A 21,315-nucleotide genomic window follows, 5' to 3' on the forward strand; every position below is an offset into this window, starting at 1 on the left:
AGGCCACCCTGCAGCACCCCCTAACCCCTCCACTACCAAAACCTTGCCATATGTAGCCAACACAGTGCCCCTTGGCAATACCGTAGGGCATAACACTGAGGTAACACAGGCGGAGTCTGCCCCAGTCGGAGCCACATTCACGCTGTCCCAGGCTAACATGTGGTTGCACATGCACCCTTTGGTTGAATTAAAAAGGCACAGCAGCCAGCCTGGGTTTCTTCTGAGTCACTGGATATGTCCCTATCTTGTACACTTGTCTAGGATTAGCTCAGCAACCAGTGAGCGGAAAGCAGGCAATGCAGGGTAACAATTCTCTATCTACGTAATGTGCAAATAGGCCAAGTGGATTATTTCTAGCACAAGTTTCTTGATCCACTTGGTCGGATATGAGCATCTGCCACATTCCGTGCTGCATGCCCGTAAGCAATTTGTTTTGCAGGACTCTAGGCATTACCTGTTCCTGGGCTAAAATCTGCCTTGTGCTGCTCCTGGTTTTGTGGTGGATGATTGCTTTGGTCAATCCCCATGCCAGCACTGATGAATGATGAAGTACAGCTGACCAGGACGTACCTTCCTCTACATACACGGGGGGCACCACTTTCTTTCAGCCGCCATTTTCTTATTAGACACCATAACCAACATGTTTTCCTACTGCTCTGTGATTGGCTGACAGCCATCTCTTCACCCCGTCATACCCACCTGCTCTCAGGCAGACCTGTGACTGGCTGTGAGGACCAGCCAACCCTACCTGTGTACCCAGAAGCACATCTGAAAAGGAAGCCCCACTCACTAAATACAGCAAAGAGGCAACTCTTGACAGCGTCATTCCCCATGGGTTCTCATATTGCTTTGTGATTGGCTGACAGCCATTTTTGACACTGTCGTGCCCGCATGTTCTCAGGTCTCCCCCTGATGGGCTGTCCGCTTCCTTTGGAACAAGAAGCGTTCAGATATAAAAGATACACCAGGCAGTGGTATCCACTATGGAATGAACACAAGCACCTAGCGCAAGCAATATTCCTGTGCATGGCCCGTCACCTGCAGAGCCAGAGGCGACCTCACGGTCAACATCCAAGCGATCTTCTGGCTTCTGGCCCATCAGGTACTAAAAGTAGAAGGGAGCTCACCTGCAGATACCCATGCCATCTTCCTGCTGCCAGCTCGTGAAGCACTCAGACAAGGAGAACTTCTGCAAGAGGCCGCTCTCCATTGTCTTTGAAAGGTCACGGCAATTGGGAGAGGTTCCTGAGGCCTGGAAGCAAGTCAGTGTCGCTCCTCTTCCCAAAAGGCACAAAGGAGGACCTGCACAACAGCAGGCTGGTCTGCCTCCCCTCGATCCCTGGGACACCAGACAAACCGGGCCCAGGCTCCACGCATGCCCTCTGCACAGACCTACGGTCAGGCCCAGGGTTCAGTGGACCTGCTGTTCAGTGGACATGCTTGTGGGAGTGAGAGGGGGGTGTCCAGCACTGCATTCTAGTCCAGAGCAGCCAGAGGGGAAGAAAAGGATCAGGCCATGTGCGGTTTTGGGTAGTGAGGAATGAAAGACAAACAAAACACCGCCATTCCTCTCACTTTTACCAGGCTCAGCTACAGTCCTTCACTGCAGACTGCTCCGGCATGGGTTCTCCCCGTGCTGCAGACCTGAACAGGAAAATCTGTTTCAGCGTGGGCTCTTCCACAGGCTTCAGGCCTGTCAGGAAAAGCTGCGCAAGTGGCTCAGTGTTGTGGAGGCAGCTGGAATCAGCTGTGTGCAGCGGCAGGGCAGCCCCTTGCCTCTGCTCACAGAGGCCACCCTGCAGCACCCCCTCTCCCCTCCACTGCCAACACCTAGCCACATAGAGCCAATACAGTGCCCATTGGGAATACCTGCTCGGCCCTGCTCCTGGCTGGACCTGCGCGTGGGCACGGCAGCAAAGAGACTAGGATGGAGAAAACCCCGAGATGGTCAAGTTGATTGGACAGGTGTTTGCCAGAGTAGCACCAGCCTTGTCCTCCTCCCCACCTGCAGATTCCTGGAGGTGCCCGCTTGCGGCTGGGAAGTTGGGATTGAGCTGCCTGACGGGAAGGGAGAAACACTGGTGTCCCCAGGACCCCCAGTTCCTTGTGGGGGAGGTCTGGCTGCCGCTGCAGACCCACGGGTCTGCCTTGGTGAGGGTCCCTTTGGGAGTGCTGGCTCGTAAGAAGGCAAAGGAGAAAGAAGGCGGCGGTGGCAGAGAGAAGGGGCTGAGGGAGCGGGAGGGCCATGGGCATGGCCGCGCAGAGAGCCAGAGCAGTGCAGGTGAAAAGTTGCTGGGAGAGGCAGCAGGAGGAAAAAGCAATTAGCAGAGGATGGTTTCGATCCATCGACCTCTGGGTTATGGGCCCAGCACGCTTCCGCTGCGCCACTCTGCTCCCCTGGCACCTCAGCTGGGACCTCCCACAGCCCGGCCTCATGCTCCCTGGCACTGCCAGCGCTCATGCCTCCTTCCCTTTGTCTATCCTGTGCCCTCACCCGCGCAGCAAAATTGTCTCCCTGGAAACTTCACCTCCTTTGGGCCTGGGCTGCTGTCCTGGTTGGCTGGCATGCAGAGACTTAATTTGCTTCCTAGTAGCTGGGACCGTGCAGTGCTTTGCATTTAGTGGGAAAATTATCTTCATAACACCCTGATGGTTTTAGTTGTTGCTAAGTAGTCTTTATACTCAGTCAAGGATAGTTCAGCTTCTCATGCCCAGCCTGCAAGAAGGCTGGAGGGGCACAAGAAGTTGGGAGGGGACACAGCCAGGAGAGCTGGCCCAAACTAGCCAGAGGATATTCCATACCATATGACGTCATGCCCAGTATATAAACTGGGGGGAGCTGGCTGGGGGGGGCGGATCGCTGCTCGGGCACTAACTGGCATCGGTGTGCATCACTTGATTTGTATTATTTGTATTTGTATCTAGTTCTTGTATCTAAAACTGTATCTTGTATCTAAAAACCACGACAGGAGGGTAGCTCAAGGGCCTTGCCTTGCCCTTCTCCCCACAGCTCCTGCCCATAACCCTGGCTGGGACTTTCTCTTTGACCACCCAAGCTGGCTCTGCAGGCACTGAAGGAAACCCCGGAGCGAGGGGGCAGCCTTGTTGCTTGGCAGGGCGGAGAGGAGTGGCTCTCCAGCGAGCTCAGGAGGGCTGCAACCCTGCCCAGAAATCCAGCTCGCACGGGGTGCGGGACTGTACCCAGTGTAAAAGTCAGTTCTTTGCTGGCCAAGGAGGGAGACAAGGACGTTTAGCATAGAATTACCAAGGGAATCCTAAATCCCTAATTTTAGCTGTGCACATAGCGGTGCCCCAGCCTAACACGTGGAGGACCCCGACATAGAGGAAAGCAGGGTTTCTAGATGTTTACAATGCAGTTGTGTTGACCAGTCAAATTACTCCTGTTAAGGGGTGGGCTAATCAGTTACTATTGCTCGCGTAAGCACTAGGTGCTTCTCCCGGGCAGGTGGTGTGGACGTATGGTCAGTGGGCTGTTAATCTTCCTGGTTCTAGACCAATGTCCCGTGCAGGCGGAGGGGTTTTCTACTAGATTCAGGTCGATTGCTTTCTCGCCCTGGTTATATACCTGGGTTTTTTTGAAAGACAAATCTCCTATTGTTTTATTGTCTGTATGGGGTGTTCTCAGCCAGTGAGAGACGGTTTAGGTTGGGTCTTCAGGTCACGTTGACCCTGAGGTAAAAGCTCTTAGTCCTAGGCAGTGTTCCTTCCTCTAAGCAAGTCGTACAGCAGTTACTGCCTTGCCTTTCACACCAGCTGCGAGGGCCTTGCCCTGCCCGTGCGTGCTCCCGCGCTGGCTCTCCTCCTGGCTGGCTTGTCCCTCCTGGCGCAGCCCTGCCCTTGCTGCTCGCCAACAGCCGAGGGCTGCCCCGCCACCTTGCAGGGTGCCAAAGAGCCAGAGAACCCCTCCTCTCCGTGCCTGGCGCCATTCCTGTCCTGCCCAACGCTGCTGGGGGTGGAGGTGGTTCCCAGTCGCCCCAGGGCAGGGCTGGCCCATCCGGACTGGGTGGTGGCCAGTCTTAAATGCTGCCGGATGTGTCCCAGGAAGGCTCTGGGCAGGCTGAGCTAGTAGAACCTCTTGGTGAGGCTGAGGGACGAGGTGGCAGTGCTGAGGCCTGCATTTTGGGCTTGTGTTTGCTGGTTCCCTGTCCCATCCACACGCCAGAGCACACAGCAAGCAAGCAGAGGAGACAAAAGCAAAAGCGGGATGGAGAGGGCTGGGATGGGGAGCAGATGTGAGCACGGAGAGTGCGGCCGCAGCCTGCCTGCTGCAGGGGCTATTGCTCAGGGAGAGCATTTGACTGCAGATCAAGAGGTCCCTGGCTCAGCTCCGGGTCCCCCTTCCACTGCCCCTTTCCTTCTTCATCCGTGCTGCCAACCTCCCTCAGCTTCTCTTTTGCTTGCACTGCTTCCGCCACCCTCAGTGGCATGGCTGCGGGGAACGGACCATGCACCAGCCACTGGCTCTTCTCTCCTTCTCCTTCTCCGGGCTCTCTCTGCATGTGCCCCTCCGAGTTTCCCTTTTCCTTAAGATGCTGAACCACACCAGGCAGGCTACCTGCAGCCCCTCCTCTGCTGCTGCTCTGTGGGGAGCAGCTGGGTATGCGACTGAGAGAAGCCCTCTGGGAAGCCTCCGGGTCTTTTCCATGCCACCCATCAGGGTCTGTGATGGCAGGGGATGGTCTCCTGATGCCGCAGTCACCACCATGGCCTCTTTCGCACTTCCACGTCTTTCCCAGAAGAGGAGGAGCCAGGAGAGACCCACCCCTTATCATCTCATTCTTCGGTTAAATTTGGAAAGCCCCCGGGGAAAGGTTGTCCACGTGTGCAAGGGCTGGGGCTGGGTCAGGCAGAATATCCCCAGGACCCCAGGCAAGATCTCAGATCCATGAGGTGTCTTGCCTTCATCTTTAGCAATGAGGACCATGTTGTGCAGGCTCTCTTTGGAGAGGAGCTGCTGTAGTTTCAGGCATAGGGAAGACAGCTGGTGGGGTTGTTTCTGCTTGGGATGTCAGGTGAGCTCAGGCTCTTAAGTTCTGCTCAAGAACCAACAACAGTGGACCTCTTTTCACGGCTCAGACTCGGCACTGGTCCGTTCTCTTCCCCAACTTGCCTACCTTGTCAATGGGAGCAGGATTTTCCCATTCATCCAGGAATTTGGGGCAGGGGGGTGCGGGGAGAAGTGCTGTAGGCAAGGGGGTTTTACTGTCTCCCTGGGCACCAGGTACAGTGTGGAGCTGAGTCCCACGGCTGCAGCGTGGTCCATTGCAGGGAGCCCAAACAGCGTGGTCCATTGCAGGGAGCCCAAAAGGGGAGTGCGCCCCGTAGTTGGCAGGATTCGAACCTGCGCGGGGAAACCCCAATGGATTTCTAGTCCATCGCCTTCACCACTCGGCCACAACTACCTGCTCCAGCCCTCTCTGCCCTGCCGATCACATGCCCTCTGCAATGACACCCGGCTCCCAGGGACTTTCAGGGCAATGCTCCACTCGAAGCCCTGCACTTGGGACCTGCACTGAGCATGACGGGCACCTGGTGACAGCCTTCCACAGGCCTTGAGAGGCGTAGCCCCAGGGGCTACAGCTGCAGCTCCCAGCACCTTGTCCTCAGCCGCACATCTGGGATATCCTGCCACAGGGGGATGCTTTCTCTCCCCAGCTGCCATCTCTGCTGCCTCCAGGGAAGAAGGGAAGGCAGCTGTGTGGAGACAACCAGGGTCAGGTGGGCATATTAGACCCCGCTTTGCTTCCCAGATTTAGCTGAGGAGGTCTCCAAGCTTGCTGGGAGCACTAGGGGGAGGACACTCCTGCAGGGGAGGTGGTGACCTCCCGGCAGCACCTCCAGCCTCTTGGGACGTAGGGTGGTGTCAAGCCTTGAACAAAGACCATGACTGCCATGCAGGTTGTTGGTGTGTAGGGGGAATGGTTTGCGAGAGTGGGAGAGATCTATGGCAAGGGCGAGGTAGAGCCTGGCTGAGGAAAAGTCAGGAGGGGCAAAGGGAGAATAAACGGGAGGTGCGGATGACTTAGAGGGAGACTGGAGAGAGCTTGTTTTGGTGGAATAGGTATGTCCAGAGCTTTTTCCCAGCACCGCAAGCATTGTGACATTCTTGAGCATGGACCAAAATATTAAACAATCCACAAAAGCAATAATTTACATCACTAGATGAAAGCAGCTCCGATTCCATTTGGCTCTGGAGCAGGAAAATGGCGTTAATGAGTCAGTGTGGACGTGGTAGATTTGGTAGTGCCTGTCTGACACCCTGAAGTTTACTGGAACTGGATGTAACGATGGTCCTGGTGACTAAGAACTGAGACACCCTCATTTCTCTTGCAGCTTATGGCCTGTGGGCAAGGGAAACGCAAGGAGCCTCTCACAAGTAGACTCCCTACCTAAAGGGGGACAAAAGCTTCTCAAGTCTCTGATTGCAGGGTTGCTTCAAGAATAAGGCAATGTTCTTTGCTGTGCTGACACTCAAAACCCAAGCTGGATGGTGGGGGTTGGGGCAGGGGGGGGGTTGTGTTAGCACAGTATTTACAGACTCCCACTCTGTCATCAGCAGTGCTAGTGTAGGTGGAGTTACAAAGAGGGGGATCGTGATTGCGCATGCTCAATCATGCCCTACTGAAATGCCCACCCTAACGCAGTCACACTGCCTCCGTCCAGGCAAGTCTCTCCAAAGCAATCTCTCCCTCGGATCTCCATAGCCGTGTCCCTTGATGACTTTGCCAGGCCCTCACGCATCGTCCAACCAGGGGTCTGGCTCAGCTTGGGAAGTGGAGAAATCTGTTGGAAACAAGGAAATCAATGCGTAGGAGGGTGATCAAAGAGATGCCACGTCCTTCCCTGAAAGAGACCCACACCCAAATTGACCTCTTTTGCTCCGTAAGGTCATCCCAGAGGCCAAAGGCCTGGATGGCCTGCTTCTGAGGAGAGGCTCAGGGCAGGGAAGCCAAAAGCTCATGGCTCTTTTTCCTGGGTCAGGGATGAGGTGCCCCATTCCATGCATTTCAGATTTCAAAGGGACATCGGATCAGTCTCCCGGAGCACCTGGGAGTCATCGTGAGGTGGAAGAGTTGGGAAAAACCCTGAACTCCAGGCAAACATGAGTCACCCTGCTATGGACTTCAGTGGACACGCCTGCCTCAGGCGTGCCAGGGATACCTGAGCTCACAGCCCCAAAGTTCTGCTTTCCGTCAAGGGCATTTCCACACATTTTAGCACCATCCTGAATCTACGGGGCTTCTATGCAATCTCCTGCATTTGCTGTCTTCCAAGGCATTGCCTTTTGGTGGTTGCTCAAGGGCTTGTGTGACTCAGGGTAACCCAGAATAATGAAGTTTGAAATGGACCTCTGGAGGTCTTCTGCTCCTGTCCCCTGCTCCAAGCAGACCAGACTTCCCAGGTACCTCAGCAGGCTCTGGGCCTTGTCCTGCTGATTTCTCTTCTCCCATAATGGACTGTACGGTCTTGACGTTCTGCTTGAACTTACTCAGAGTCTCCTGTGTGTCTACGATGACCCGCTGGGAGAAGGTTTCTCAGGGCTAGCCTGAGTGCCTGCACTGAAAAGCACTTGAGAGCTGACTTGAGGTGTCCCTCATAGCTGAATTTGACCGTGAGTGGTGGCCGTGCTCACCATGAAGAAGGCCAAGTGACAAAAGGCAATCCGTATTAGGAAAACACCCTCAAAATCTCCTTGTACACTAGCCTGAGACCTCCGAGTTGATTGGCCTTCTGAAGCTGGGACACAGATGAATGGTTTTGGTGTTTGGTGGTATGAAGCCGGAGCACAACATTTCAGATGAAAGAGGCAAGGGCTTAATCACCAGCGAGGCCTTGGCAAGCGGCAGCTGCTAGGTGTTTAGATGCTTCATGATCAAGTAATGTTTGTGGCCCCGCGGGATCTGGGACACAGCATAAACCTGCGCTGCTCCGGGCTCTGCATCCTCCTCTCTTGCCTGCCTTTCCTCGAGGAACGAGGTAAGCCTGAGTCCGCTCCATCTCTTCCCTGTGGGCTGAGCTGCTGTCATGGTGGCTCCTCAGGTTGATACTTGGGCTGCCTCAGCTGGCCTGCAACAGAACTGTTTAAGGGCTGTCACCTCTGTCCCTTTTGGCGGAGGTGGCTGGGGAGGGCTGGGAAGAGGGGGTTTCTTTAAAGCAGAAGGGGATCAAATGGGGCTGAGCTGCAGGACGTCTGCCCACCAGAATGTCTGCCTGTAGCAGATGGTCTCTAACGAAATGGCCAAGTGCCTCCAGTGCCATCTTTATGACAGCAATGTTTGTTCAGGAGATGGGGTATGACCAGTCTTGCCACAGGTGCTTTAAACCCACTGTGCTGGGTCCTATCCTGAAAGCGGTTCAGCCGTCCTGTGCCGTGCAATTCGGAGGGCACGATGAGGGCCGTGGGAACTGTAGGCACACTAGGTGTTTTTAAAACAAAAGTGCGTCCACAGAGAGAGCTGAGGAAAAGAAAGACAGACTGATACTGAGGCTCGTGCTCCCTGCCTGCTCTGTGTTTCAGCTTTGCCTCCCTCACCGAGAGATGTCTTGCTTCAGACCCTGTCTCCCAATGCCCTGCGGCGCCTCTGGCCCAACCCCACTTGCCAGCAGCTGCAGTGAGCCCTGTGTCGCCCGCTGCGCGGACTCGACGGTGGCCATCCAGGCCTCCGCGGTGGTGGTGACCCTGCCGGGCCCCATCCTCACCTCTTTCCCTCAGAGCACAGCCGTGGGATCCTCTCTGTCAGCTGCTGTTGGGAGCTCCCTCAGCGCCGGGGGGTTCCCATCTCTTCTGGGGGCTCCCTTGGTCTGGGGGGTCAGGGCTGGTGTCTGCCTCCCACCCGCTGCAGTCTGAACTGCTGAAGCTGGCGGGTCATCCCCTTCGCAGCGGGAAGGCAGATGGGAACTCTGCATCAGGAGCATGGCCAGGGCTTGCAGGCGGGCTGCGTGTCCTCATCCCACCTGGCAGGAGGGACCTGTGCCGCTGCTCCTCGCTGCACGGCAGGCCTCGCCGTCCTCCTCTGGCTTTGCTTTGCTCTGAGCTCCTTGAGACAACACTCGTTCTCTTCTGCTTTGCTGAACCTCCTGCCGACGGGGGGAGGGTGCCGGAGCTAGGGACTGCTCTTGGTGGGCTGGGATTGTCACCAGGTAGAGCAGAATGGGAAAAGGCAAGCGCTTTGTGTGGAGCTTGTCCTTGGGAAATGGGCCATTCTCTGTGCCTCCCTGAACCCTGCAGACGTGTTTCTTGGTCTCTCTTCTGTGCCACTGCATTTCCTCCTTCTCATTAAAGACCTTGTGCAGCATAGCTGGCGACTCGTGGTGCTTTGTTCTCCTCCCCCCTCAGTTGGCCAAGCCCTCTGCAAGGCTGTCATGGTTTCAGCCCAGCTGGCAACTGAGCACCACGCGGCCGCTCGCTCACTCCTCCCTGCCCTGGTGGGATGCGGAGGAGAATCGGAAGAAAAGGTAAAACCTTGTCAGTTGAGATAAGGACACTTTAATAGGACAACACAAGGAGAGAAGAAATAACAATAATAGTAACAGAAGAATATATAAAGCGAGTGATGCACAATGCAAACTGCTCACCACCCGGAAACCCCATGCTCGGCTTCTTGTGAAAGTTTAACTTCTCTCCCAGCCGAACCAGGACAAAGGAAGAGGGCGAACCTGCTCTCTCCCATGACAGTGAGCCTGTCCCCATGCATGGGGCACTGCAAGTTGTGGGTGGAGCTCCCTGAACTGAGACCAGAGCACCAAAAACAAGCAAGCAGGCAAGAGAAAGACAGAAAAGCCTCAGAGAAATGGATGGAACAAGAAGCAATGGACAGGGGTGGAAATACAACTAATGCCACACACAGTGGTGGTCAAAGATGGGAAATGGTTGCCCAGAGAAGTTGTAGATTCTCCACCTTTGGAGATGTCCAACATCCAACCAGGCAAGGCCATGAAAAAGGTCCTCTACTTGACCCTGCTTTGAGCCGGGCGTGGACTGCATGATCTCCACCTCAGGTGTTGAGCCACTGCTGGATGCCCTCATCCAGGAGCAGTCAAGAACAAGGGAGGGGACAGGGGCCAGCACTCAGGAAAGCTGCAGAGCTATGGTGGCACAGGGCAGGAGAAAGGGCACTGATGTCAGAGCCAGGGCTGGGAGCACAGGAAAGGAAGGAAGATTCAGAGTGCATTAAACAATTGACCCAACAGCAAGGCAAGGGATAAAGTGTAAGCATGCTGAGGAAAGCCCTGAGGGAGCCAAAACTCAGAGGTCCCACTAAGCTGTGAACGCAGATCACTGGATTCAGAGTCCAGACTGCTCACCATTACACCATGGGACCACCTGGACAGACCCTGTCTTTCCCCTCTGGCCACCCTCGCTGAGCCATATGCTCCTGGCTGAGCCTGGCAGTCTCTCCATCTCCCTGGCCACCACCAAGTGCAGCCTTCCTCCAGGGCCACTGGGCACTCTCTACTCACAGGATCTTTCAAGGGAGTGCCAGAGCTCTTTGCGCAAGCCTGGCATGCCCTCTCGTACAAGACCCAGGCTGGTAACCTGTGAGAATCTTCTTCTCACCTAATTAGACCTGCTTATGAAGTTTCCAGCTTAAACCCCTTCAACATTGCACCTCACAGACTTACATTCATGGCCCAGCGATCGGTGGTTCGATGCTTGCACTTGCGGTCCCTGCTGCTGCCTCCCTTCACCCCGTGTTGGACAGCCTGCCAGTCTGCCTGGTAAGTTAAGCAGATATCCTTACCCTTGGTTGCAGTCCTAGCCAAGCTCCTGACCTTGCCGAACGAGGCAACCAAGAGAGAGGGCAGGGGAGGACGTTCAGCAGAGGGAAGAGCTCGCAGGAGGACCCGAAGCAGCTCCTTCAGCATCTCCCTCAATTACAGTGTGCTCCGGCATGCTCTGATACCACCTTGTGCATGTCCCCTCTTCCTCTTCCTGTGTGCGCAGGAAGACCTCTTGTGTGGCTCGTACTTCCTGACTGCGGTCCTTCTGAAAAATGCCACCAGTGCTCATGCAACCTGTGGTGGCATTGCGTGAGTGAGGATGTCTCTCTCCTGTCAGCAGCGTTGGAGAGAAATGCCCCAGAGCCCGCCACATCCCTGTTGGCCTCTTCCTGGTCGGCCTCTACTCCCCCCTGCCCCTCTTCCCACTGGTGCTGTCCATGTTTGCTGGTGAGGAACTGCCAGTTCCGCGAAACTTTTGGGGTTGAAATCCTGCTGGTCAACGCCACATCCTGGATTGGCACCTACAGAATGTGCCATTGGACCTGAAAGAGGGAAGGACGCATCTGAGGGGCTCTCCAGCTTCGGGAGCAGAGGGCAGAGGAGCTCCCTGCTGACTAAGGAGAGGGAAAAGTTGCCCCGTCACCAAAGAAGGGGAAGAAGGACTATCTGGGGAACCAAGGAAAGGTGGTGATAAAGTGGAGCAAGTTCAGCGGAGGATGCCTAGGATAGTCAGGGGCCGGGTGCTCTGGCCTTGGAGGAGAGGCTGAGGACGCAAGGCTCGCTTAGCTGGGAGAAGAAAATGCTTAGCAGGATCGAATCGGAGCCTCCCTCCAGCGCCTGCAAGGAGGCTACTGCAATGGCTGGAGGATGAGCGCCGTGGTCAGAAATTGAAGAGGCAGTTTGTGACTGGTTACACGAACCCAAATGATCACCCTGAGGGTGCCTAAGCATGGGAGCCGGGGTGCCAAGAGGCTGTGAAATGTCTGTCCTCAAGGTATTGTATGACCCGAAAGGAGAAAGCACTGATCAGGTGGTGTGAGCCTGCTTGAAGCAGGAGGATGCCCTCTCTGACTCCCTGAAATGCCTTCCAGCCAGAAGGGTTGTTGCAGGGAGAGAGGATTGTGTGAGCGAATGTTTGAAGAATGTCCAGAGATGCGCACTGAAATGCGGGGAGAGGCATGCAGAATGCGAGTTTTGCAGGGGAGAGTGGCCAAGTGGAATTCCCCAGGGGCTCTCCTCCCTGTTTCTGTTGTAGGCCTACCCAGCTGGTACTGGTGGGCAGCATGGGTATGCCCCTTTCTCCTTCTGCAGGAGCTGGGACTGCAGCAAGAGCTGAGCAGAGCCCCCAGAGGAGCAAGAAGCCTGCAGTGAGGAGAGGGAAGGAGCCAAGAGAGAGAAGAGCCTGTCAGGAGTGGGAGTCGAACCCACGCCTCCCAGGGAGACTGCAACCTGAATGCAGCACCTTAGACCGCTCGGCCATCCTGACCCGCCGCTGCTGCTGCTGCTGTGCTGCTTGTGCTGCTGCTGCTGGCTGCTGCTGCTGCTGCTGCTGCTGCTGCTGCTGCTGCTGCTGCTGCTGCTGCTGCTGCTGGCTGCTGCTGCTGCTGCTGCTGCTGCTGCTGCTGCCGCCAGAGCCAGCCCACCTCAGGCAGCCTCCTCCTGCACTGCTGCAGGGGGAGCTGGCTCCTGGCAGCACCCTTGCCCTGCTCCCACCACGGGCTGCTGACAGGCGACCGCAGCTCCTACACGCGCTTCAGACCACACGGAACACGAGTAGCCAGCACAGGGGCAGCACGCTTCCGACGCATCTCCCAAAGGCCAAGGCAATCCTTCACAGGACCAAGCAAAGGAACCGTCAGCAAATTACGGCTCTGCGCACGCCAACATCCTGTCAAGGGGCTCCAGGCACACGCCTGCCTTTCTCATGGACGGTTCCTGGGGCAACAAGGGTGCTTCCTTCTTCCCTGCCCTCCGTGGGCAAGGAGGGCTCTGCCACACCAACCCCTGGGGAATGCTGGGTGGTCTCAAGGAGTCAGTGTGTGGGAAAGGGGCTGGAGAGTCAAGGCAAAAGGACACGAGATGCGCCAAGTGCTGAGCAATGACTGAGCTCCAGTTCCTGTGGGGAAGAGGCCCGCTTGCCGCCCATGGTGCAGAGGAAGGAGGTCACAGCTCTCTCTGGGATTTGTTGCTTCGTGGAAAGAACTAGACTGCAAGGCATCTCAGGAGGGCACTAGTCCAAATGCCCTGCTCAAAGCAGGGCTAGCCCCAAAGCTAGAGCAGGCGGCTCAGTGCCTGAGCCCCACTGAAACTTGAGGGTGATACCCAGGCATGGAGAATCCCAAAGTTCTCTGGGCACCTGCTCCAGTGCTACAGCACTCCCTGAGAATCTCGGAAGGGTCCAAAGCAGCCCCTGCAGTCTGCCTTTGCCAAGGCGGGCCTTGCTAAGAGCCAGGCCTGTGTCTGCTGGCCTAGGAGGTGCCCAGAGGCCTGGCCATGAGGCAAGGCTGGAGGGGGAGTCAAGGGGAGGGCCTCGACTGGAAGCTGGGTTGGTTTGGAAGAGGAGAGGCAAGGCCCTCTGGAGCCAGGCTGAGTAAAAGAACCTTGTCTGCGTTGGCCAGGAATCGAACCCGGGTCAACTGCTTGGAAGGCAGCTATGCTCACCACTATACCACCAACGCTCCTCCACCCACTCCTGCCTCCTGCTCCTCCACCCCGCAGCCTCGCCTCCCTCCTGCCCCTCCACTTCCCAGACTCCCCTGCCTCCTGCTCTTCCAGCTCACAAACTCCACTCTCTCCACTTCACAGCCCGGACGGCCTCCTCCTTCCAGCCCCCTGCACACACACGGCCTCAAGCCCATCGGATGACTCTGGGCTTCTCTCTGTCTGACGTGTTGGCTAGGGAAACTCAACCTGCTGCCTGATGGCAGTGCTGATGCTCCCCATCTGCCTTCATACAGCTGCCTGCTGGGCATGTACTACGCAACGCGATGGGCCTTTCTCTGGATGTACCTCTCGTGCTTTAAGCACAGACAAACACCCACCCAGCTGCTCACTACTTTCCCCACCTCAGGGGGATGCGGAGCACTGAAAACAGGATGACAAATCGCATGGCTCAAGATAAACACAAGGACATGCCTTAGCAAACACTGTTGTGGGCAAGTCAGGCTTGCCTTGGGGAAAATTCATTTTTTGCCAATTAAAACGCATTCACACAGTGACAAACAAAAAGACAAACATAAAACACCGCCTTTCCTCTCCCCTCTCCCAGGCTCAACTTTACTCCTTCACACCACACTCCGTTACCTGCCCAAGCAGGATGCATCTTCCCTCTGCCCTTTCCCGCTCTTTTTGTTCCTTCCGCCTCTCTCTGCCCGGCGTTTTCTGCCCTTTCTGGATATAGTTTTCACAGAGGGCCACAAACTTTGATGACGGCTCAGCTGTGTCGTGCGGTGGAACCACTGCGGAGCTGGAATCAGCTTGTCTGGCACAGGGCAGCCCCTTATCTCTTCTCACAGAGGCCACCCTGCAGCACCCCCTAACCCCTCCACTACCAAAACCTTGCCATATGTAGCCAACACAGTGCCCCTTGGCAATACCGTAGGGCATAACACTGAGGTAACACAGGCGGAGTCTGCCCCAGTCGGAGTCACATTCACGCTGTCCCAGGCTAACATGTGGTTGCACCATGCACCCTTTGGTTGAATTAAAAAGGCACAGCAACCAGCCTGGCTTTCTTCTGAGTCACTGATATGTCCCTATCTTGTACACTTGTCTAGGATTAGCTCAGCCATCCGTGAGCGGAAAGCAGGCAATGCTAGGGTAACAATTCTCTATCTATGTAATGTGCAAATAGGCCAAGTGGATTATTTCTAGCACAAGTTTCTTGATCCACTTGGTCGGATATGAGCATCTGCCACATTCCGTGCTGCATGCCCGTAAGCAATTTGTTTTGCAGGACTCTAGGCATTACCTGTTCCTGGGCTAAAATCTGCCTTGTGCTGCTCCTGGTTTTGCTGGTGGATGATTGCTTTGGTCAATCCCCATGCCACACTGATGAATGATGACCAGGACGGTACCTTCCTCTACATACACGGGGGGCACCACTTTCTTTCAGCTGCCATTTTCTTATTAGACACCATAACCAACATGTTTTCCTACTGCTCTGTGATTGGCTGACAGCCATCTCTTGACCCCGTCATACCCACCTGCTCTCAGGCAGACCTGTGACTGGCTGTGAGGACCAGCCAACCCTACCTGTGTACCCAGAAGCACATCTGAAAAGGAAGCCCCACTCACTAAATACAGCAAAGAGACAACTCTTGACAGCGTCATTCCCCATGGGTTCTCATATTGCTTTGTGATTGGCTGACAGCCATTTTTGACACTGTCGTGCCCGCGTGTTCTCAGGTCTCCCCCTGATGGGCTGTCCGCTTCCTTTGGAACAAGAAGCGTTCAGATATAAAAAGAGACACCAGGCAGTGGTATCCACTATGGAATGAACACAAGCACCTAGCGCAAGCAATATTCCTGTGCATGGCCCGTCACCTGCAGAGCCAGAGGCGACCTCACGGTCAACATCCAAGCGATCTTCTGGCTTCTGGCCCATCAGGTACTAAAGTAGAAGGGAGCTCACCTGCAGATACCCATGCCGTCTTCCTGCTGCCAGCTCGTGAAGCACTCAGACAAGGAGAACTTCTGCAAGAGGCCGCTCTCCATTGTCTTTGAAAGGTCACGGCAATTGGGAGAGGTTCCTGAGGCCTGGAAGCAAGTCAGTGTTGCTCCTGTCTTTGTGCCGAAAGGCACAAAGGAGGACCTGCACAACAGCAGGCTGGTCTGCCTCCCCTCGATCCCTGGGACACCAGACAAACCGGGCCCAGGCTCCACGCATGCCCTCTGCACAGACCTACGGTCAGGCCCAGGGTTCAGTGGACCTGCTGTTCAGTGGACATGCTTGTGGAGTGAGAGAGGGGTGTGTCCAGCACTGCATTCTAGTCCAGAGCAGCCAGAGGGAAGAAAAAGGATCAGGCCATGTGCGGTTTTGGGTAGTGAGGAATGAAAGACAAACAAAACACCGCCATTCCTCTCACTTTTACCAGGCTCAGCTACAGTCCTTCACTGCAGACTGCTCCGGCATGGGTTCTCCCCATGCTGCAGACCTGAACAGGAAAATCTGTTTCAGTGTGGGCTCTTCCACAGGCTTCAGGCCTGTCAGGAAAAGCTGCGCAAGTGGCTCAGTGTTGTGGAGGCAGCTGGAATCAGCTGTGTGCAGCGGCAGGGCAGCCCCTTGCCTCTGCTCACAGAGGCCACCCTGCAGCACCCCCTCTCCCCTCCACTGCCAACACCTAGCCACATATAGCCAATACAGTGCCCATTGGGAATACCCTGCTCGGCCCTGCTCCTGGCTGGACCTGCGTGTGGGCACGGCAGCAAAGAGACTAGGATGGAGAAAACCCCGAGATGGTCAAGTTGATTGGATAGGTGTTTTGCCAGAGTAGCACCAGCCTTGTCCTCCTCCCACCTGCAGATTCCTGGAGGTGCCTGCTTGCGGCTGGGAAGTTGGGATTGAGCTGCCTGACGGGAAGGGAGAAACACTGGTGTCCCCAGGACCCCCAGTTCCTTGTGGGGGGAGGTCTGGCTGCCGCTGCAGACCCACGGGTCTGCCTTGGTGAGGGTCCCTTTGGGAGTGCTGGCTCGTAAGAAGGCAAAGGAGAAAGAAGGCGGCGGTGCAGAGAGAAGGGTCTGAGGGAGCGGGAGGGCCATGGGCATGGCCGCGCAGAGAGCCAGAGCAGTGCAGGTGAAAAGTTGCTGGGAGAGGCAGCAGGAGGAAAAAGCAATTAGCAGAGGATGGTTTCGATCCATCGACCTCTGGGTTATGGGCCCAGCACGCTTCCGCTGCGCCACTCTGCTCCCCCTGGCGCCTCAGCTGCGACCTCCCACAGCCCGGCCTCATGCTCCCTGGCACTGCCAGCGCTCATGCCTCCTTCCCTTTGTCTATCCTGTGCCCTCACCTGCGCAGGAAAATTGTCTCCCTGGAAAGTTCACCTCCTTTGGGCCTGGGCTGCTGTCCTGGTCTTGGCTGGCATGCAGAGACTTAATTTGCTTCCTAGTAGCTGGGACCGTGCAGTGCTTTGCATTTAGTGGGAAAATTATCTTCATAACACCCTGATGGTTTTAGTTGTTGCTAAGTAGTCTTTATACCAAGTCAAGGATAGTTCAGCTTCTCATGCCCAGCCTGCAAGAAGGCTGGAGGGGCACAAGAAGTTGGGAGGGGACACAGCCAGGAGAGCTGGCCCAAACTAGCCAGAGGGATATTCCATACCATATGACGTCATGCCCAGTATATAAACTGGGGGGAGCTGGCTGGGGGGGCGGATCGCTGCTCGGGCACTAACTGGGCATGGGTGTGCATCACTTGATTTGTATTATTTGTATTTGTATCTAATTCTTCTAGTATTATTATTGTCATTTTATTATTATTATTATCATTATCAATATTTTCTGTCCTTTCTGTCCTATTAAACAGGCTTTATCTCAACCCCCGAGGGGTTTTTTTCAATTCTCTCCCCCATCCCACTGGGTGGGGGAAGTGAGCGAGCAGCTGCATGGTGCTTAGTTGCTGGCTGGGGTTAAACCACGACAGGAGGGTAGCTCAAGGGCCTTGCCTTGCCCTTCTCCCCACAGCTCCTGCCCATAACCCTGGCTGGGGACTTTCTCTTCGACCGCCCAAGCTGGCTCTGCAGGCACTGAAGGAAACCCCGGAGCGAGGGGGCAGCCTTGTTGCTTGGCAGGGCGGAGAGGAGTGGCTCTCCAGCGAGCTCAGGAGGGCTGCAACCCTGCCCAGAAATCCAGCTCGCACGGGGTGCGGGACTGTACCCAGTGTAAAAGTCAGTTCTTTGCTGGCCGAGGAGGGAGACAAGGACGTTTAGCATAGAATTACCAAGGGAATCCCTAAATCCCTAATTTTAGCTGTGCACATAGCGGTGCCCCAGCCTAACGCATGGAGGACCCCGATATAGAGGAAAGCAGGGTTTCTAGATGTTTACAATGCAGTTGTGTTGACCAGTCAAATTACTCCTGTTAAGGGTGGGCTAATCAGTTACTATTGCTCGCGTAAGCACTAGGTGGTTCTCCCGGGCAGGTGGTGTGGACGTATGGTCAGTGGGCTGTTAATCTTCCTGGTTCTAGACCAATGTCCCGTGCAGGCGGAGGGGTTTTCTACTAGATTCAGGTCGATTGCTTTTCTCGCCCTGGTTATATACCTGGGGTTTTTTTGAAAGACAAATCTCCTATTGTTTTATTGTCTGTATGGGGTGTTCTCAGCCAGTGAGAGACGGTTTAGGTTGGGTCTTCAGGTCACGTTGACCCTGAGGTAAAAGCTCTTAGTCCTAGGCAGCGTTCCTTCCTCTAAGCAAGTCGTACAGCAGTTACTGCCTTGCCTTTCACACCAGCTGCGAGGGCCTTGCCCTGCCCGTGCTGTGCTGCGCTCCCCCCCAGCTCCTGGCTTGTCTTCCCTCCTGGCGCAGCCCTGCCCTTGCTGCTCGCCAACAGCCGAGGGCTGCCCCCGCCACCTTGCAGGGTGCCAAAGAGCCAGAGAAACCCCTCCTCTCCGTGCCTGGCGCCATTCCTGTCCTGCCCAACGCTGCTGGGGGTGGAGGTGGTTCCCAGTCGCCCAGGGCAGGGCTGGCCCATCCGGACTGGGTGGTGGCCAGTCTTAAAATGCTGCCAGATGTGTCCCAGGAAGGCTCTGGGCAGGCTGAGCTGGTAGAACCTCTTGGTGAGGCTGAGGGACGAGGTGGCAGTGCTGAGGCGGCAGTGCTGAGGCTGCATTTTGGGCTTGTGTTTGCTGGTTCCCTGTCCCATCCACACGCCAGAGCACACAGCAAGCAAGCAGAGGAGGCAAAAGCAAAAAGCGGGATGGAGAGGGCTGGGATGGGGAGCAGATGTGAGCACGGAGAGTGCGGCCGCAGCCTGCCTGCTGCAGGGGCTATTGCTCAGGGGAGAGCATTTGACTGCAGATCAAGAGGCCCCTGGCTCAGCTCCGGGTCCCCCTTCCACTGCCCCTTTCCTTCTTCATCCGTGCTGCCAACCTCCCTCAGCTTCTCTTTTGCTTGCACTGCTTCCCGGCACCCTCAGTGGCATGGCTGCGGGGAACGGACCATGCACCAGCCACTGGCTCTTCTCTCCTTCTCCTTCTCCGGGCTCTCTCTGCATGTGCCCCTCCGAGTTTCCCTTTTCCTTAAGATGCTGAACCACTCAGGCAGGCTACCTGCAGCCCCTCCTCTGCTGCTGCTCTGTGGGGAGCAGCTGGGTATGCGACTGAGAGAAGCCCTCTGGGAAGCCTCCGGGTCTTTTCCATGCCACCCATCAGGGTCTGTGATGGCAGGGGATGGTCTCCTGATGCCGCAGTCACCACCATGGCCTCCTTCGCACTTCCACGTCTTTCCCAGAAGAGGAGGAGCCAGGAGAGACCCACCCCTTATCATCTCGTTCTTCGGTTAAATTTGGAAAGCCCCCGGGGAAAGGTTGTCCACTGTGTGCAAGGGCTGGGGCTGGGTCAGGCAGAATATCCCCAGGACCCCAGGCAAGATCTCAGATCCATGAGGTGTCTTGCCTTCATCTTTAGCAATGAGGACCATGTTGTGCAGGCTCTCTTTGGAGAGGAGCGGCTGTAGTTTTCAGGCATAGGGAAGACAGCTGGTGGGGTTGTTCTGCTTGGGATGTCAGGTGAGCTCAGGCTCTTAAGTTCTGCTCAAGAACCAACAACAGTGGACCTCTTTTCACGGCTCATACTCGGCACTGGTCCGTTCTCTTCCCCCAACTTGCCTACCTTGTCAATGGGAGCAGGATTTCCCATTCATCCAGGAATTTGGGGGCAGGGGGGTGCGGGGACAAGTGCTGTAGGCAAGGGGGTTTTACTGTCTCCCTGGGCACCAGGTACAGTGTGGAGCTGAGTCCCACGGCTGCAGCGTGGTCCATTGCAGGGAGCCCAAACAGCGTGGTCCATTGCAGGGAGCCCAAAAGGGGAGTGCGCCCCGTAGTTGGCAGATTCGAACCTGCGCGGGGAAACCCCAATGGATTTCTAGTCCATCGCCTTCACCACTCGGCCACAACTACTGCTCCAGCCCTCTCTGCCCTGCCGATCACATGCCCTCTGCAATGACACCCGGCTCCCTGGGACTTTCAGGGCAATGCTCCACTCGAAGCCCTGCACTTGGGACCTGCACTGAGCATGTCGGGCACCTGGTGACAGCCTTCCACAGGCCTTGAGAGCCGTAGCCCCAGGGGCTACAGCTGCAGCTCCCAGCACCTTGTCCTCAGCCGCGCACTCTGGGATATCCTGCCACGGGGGATGCTTTCTCTCCCCAGCTGCCATCTCTGCTGCCTCCAGGGAAGAAGGGAAGGCAGCTGTGTGGAGACAACCAGGGTCAGGTGGGCATATTAGACCCCGCTTTGCTTCTCAGATTTAGCTGAGGAGGTCTCCAAGCTTGCTGGGAGCACTAGGAGGAGGACACTCCTGCAGGGGAGGTGGTGACCTCCCGGCAGCACCTCCAGCCTCTTGGGGACGTAGGGTGGTGTCAAGCCTTGAACAAAGACCATGACTGCCATGCAGGTTGTTGGTGTGTAGGGGGAATGGTTTGCGAGAGTGGGAGAGATCTATGGCAAGGGCGAGGTAGAGCCTGGCTGAGGAAAAGTCAGGAGGGGCAAAGAGAGAATAAACGGGAGGTGCGGATGACTTAGAGGGAGACTGGAGAGAGCTTGTTTTGGTTGGAATAGGTATGTCCAGAGCTTTTTCCCAGCACTGCAAGCATTGTGACATTCTTGAGCATGGACCAAAATATTAAACAATCCACAAAAGCAATAATTTACATCACTAGATGAAAGCAGCTCCGATTCCATTTTGGCTCTGGAGCAGGAAAATGGCGTTAATGAGTCAGTGTGGACGTGGTAGATTTGGTAGTGCCTGTCTGACACCCTGAAGTTTACCGGAACTGGATGTAACGATGGTCCTGGTGACTGAGAACTGAGACACCCTCATTTCTCTTGCAGCTTATGGCCTGTGGGCCAAGGGAACGCAAGGAGCCTCTCACAAGTAGACTCCCTACCTAAAGGGACAAAGCTTCTCAAGTCTCTGATTGCAGGGCTGCTTCAAGAATAAGGCAATGTTCTTTGCTGTGCTGACACTCAAAAACCAAGCTGGATGGTGGGTGGGGAGGGGGAGGTTGTGTTAGCACAGTATTTACAGACTCCCACTCTGTCATCAGCAGTGCTAGTGTAGGTGGAGTTAGAAAGAGGGGGATCGTGATTGCGGCATGCTCGATCATGCCCTACTGAAATGCCCACCCTAACCGCATCTTGCAGTCACACTGCCTCCGTCCAGCCATGAAAAAGAAGTGCTTTTCTCCTTTCCACGCCATACCCATCCCCTAGGAGTTTATTCCTGCAAGACCAAGGAAAGAGAGAAGTGCCATGAATGGTTTTCCGTATGATTTTGTGAACAACAGCTGAGAGGACTGAAAAAGTTAATTCAAACGGCCTGTATTAACTTTCACAATGCACTGTGACCAGAGGGTC

The 21,315-nt window shown here is 55.7% G+C and overlaps 4 non-coding genes across 4 annotated transcripts; all 4 read right to left on the bottom strand.

Moving 5' to 3' along the window:
- Positions 1-2,322: 2,322 nt before the first annotated feature.
- Positions 2,323-2,394, bottom strand: TRNAM-CAU (transfer RNA methionine (anticodon CAU)). Its single transcript has one exon. It is a non-coding gene; the product is annotated as a tRNA-Met (tRNA).
- Positions 2,395-5,341: 2,947 nt separating this feature from the next.
- On the bottom strand, positions 5,342-5,423 carry TRNAS-AGA (transfer RNA serine (anticodon AGA)). Its single transcript has one exon. It is a non-coding gene; the product is annotated as a tRNA-Ser (tRNA).
- Positions 5,424-13,349: 7,926 nt separating this feature from the next.
- TRNAG-UCC (transfer RNA glycine (anticodon UCC)) lies at positions 13,350-13,421 on the bottom strand. Its single transcript has one exon. It is a non-coding gene; the product is annotated as a tRNA-Gly (tRNA).
- A 3,157-nt stretch (positions 13,422-16,578) lies between these two features.
- Positions 16,579-16,650, bottom strand: TRNAM-CAU (transfer RNA methionine (anticodon CAU)). The gene has a single exon. It is a non-coding gene; the product is annotated as a tRNA-Met (tRNA).
- Positions 16,651-21,315: the final 4,665 nt, after the last annotated feature.

Source organism: Gymnogyps californianus, unplaced genomic scaffold (assembly GCF_018139145.2).
Source record: "Gymnogyps californianus isolate 813 unplaced genomic scaffold, ASM1813914v2 HiC_scaffold_34, whole genome shotgun sequence".
Taxonomy (NCBI): domain Eukaryota; kingdom Metazoa; phylum Chordata; class Aves; order Accipitriformes; family Cathartidae; genus Gymnogyps; species Gymnogyps californianus.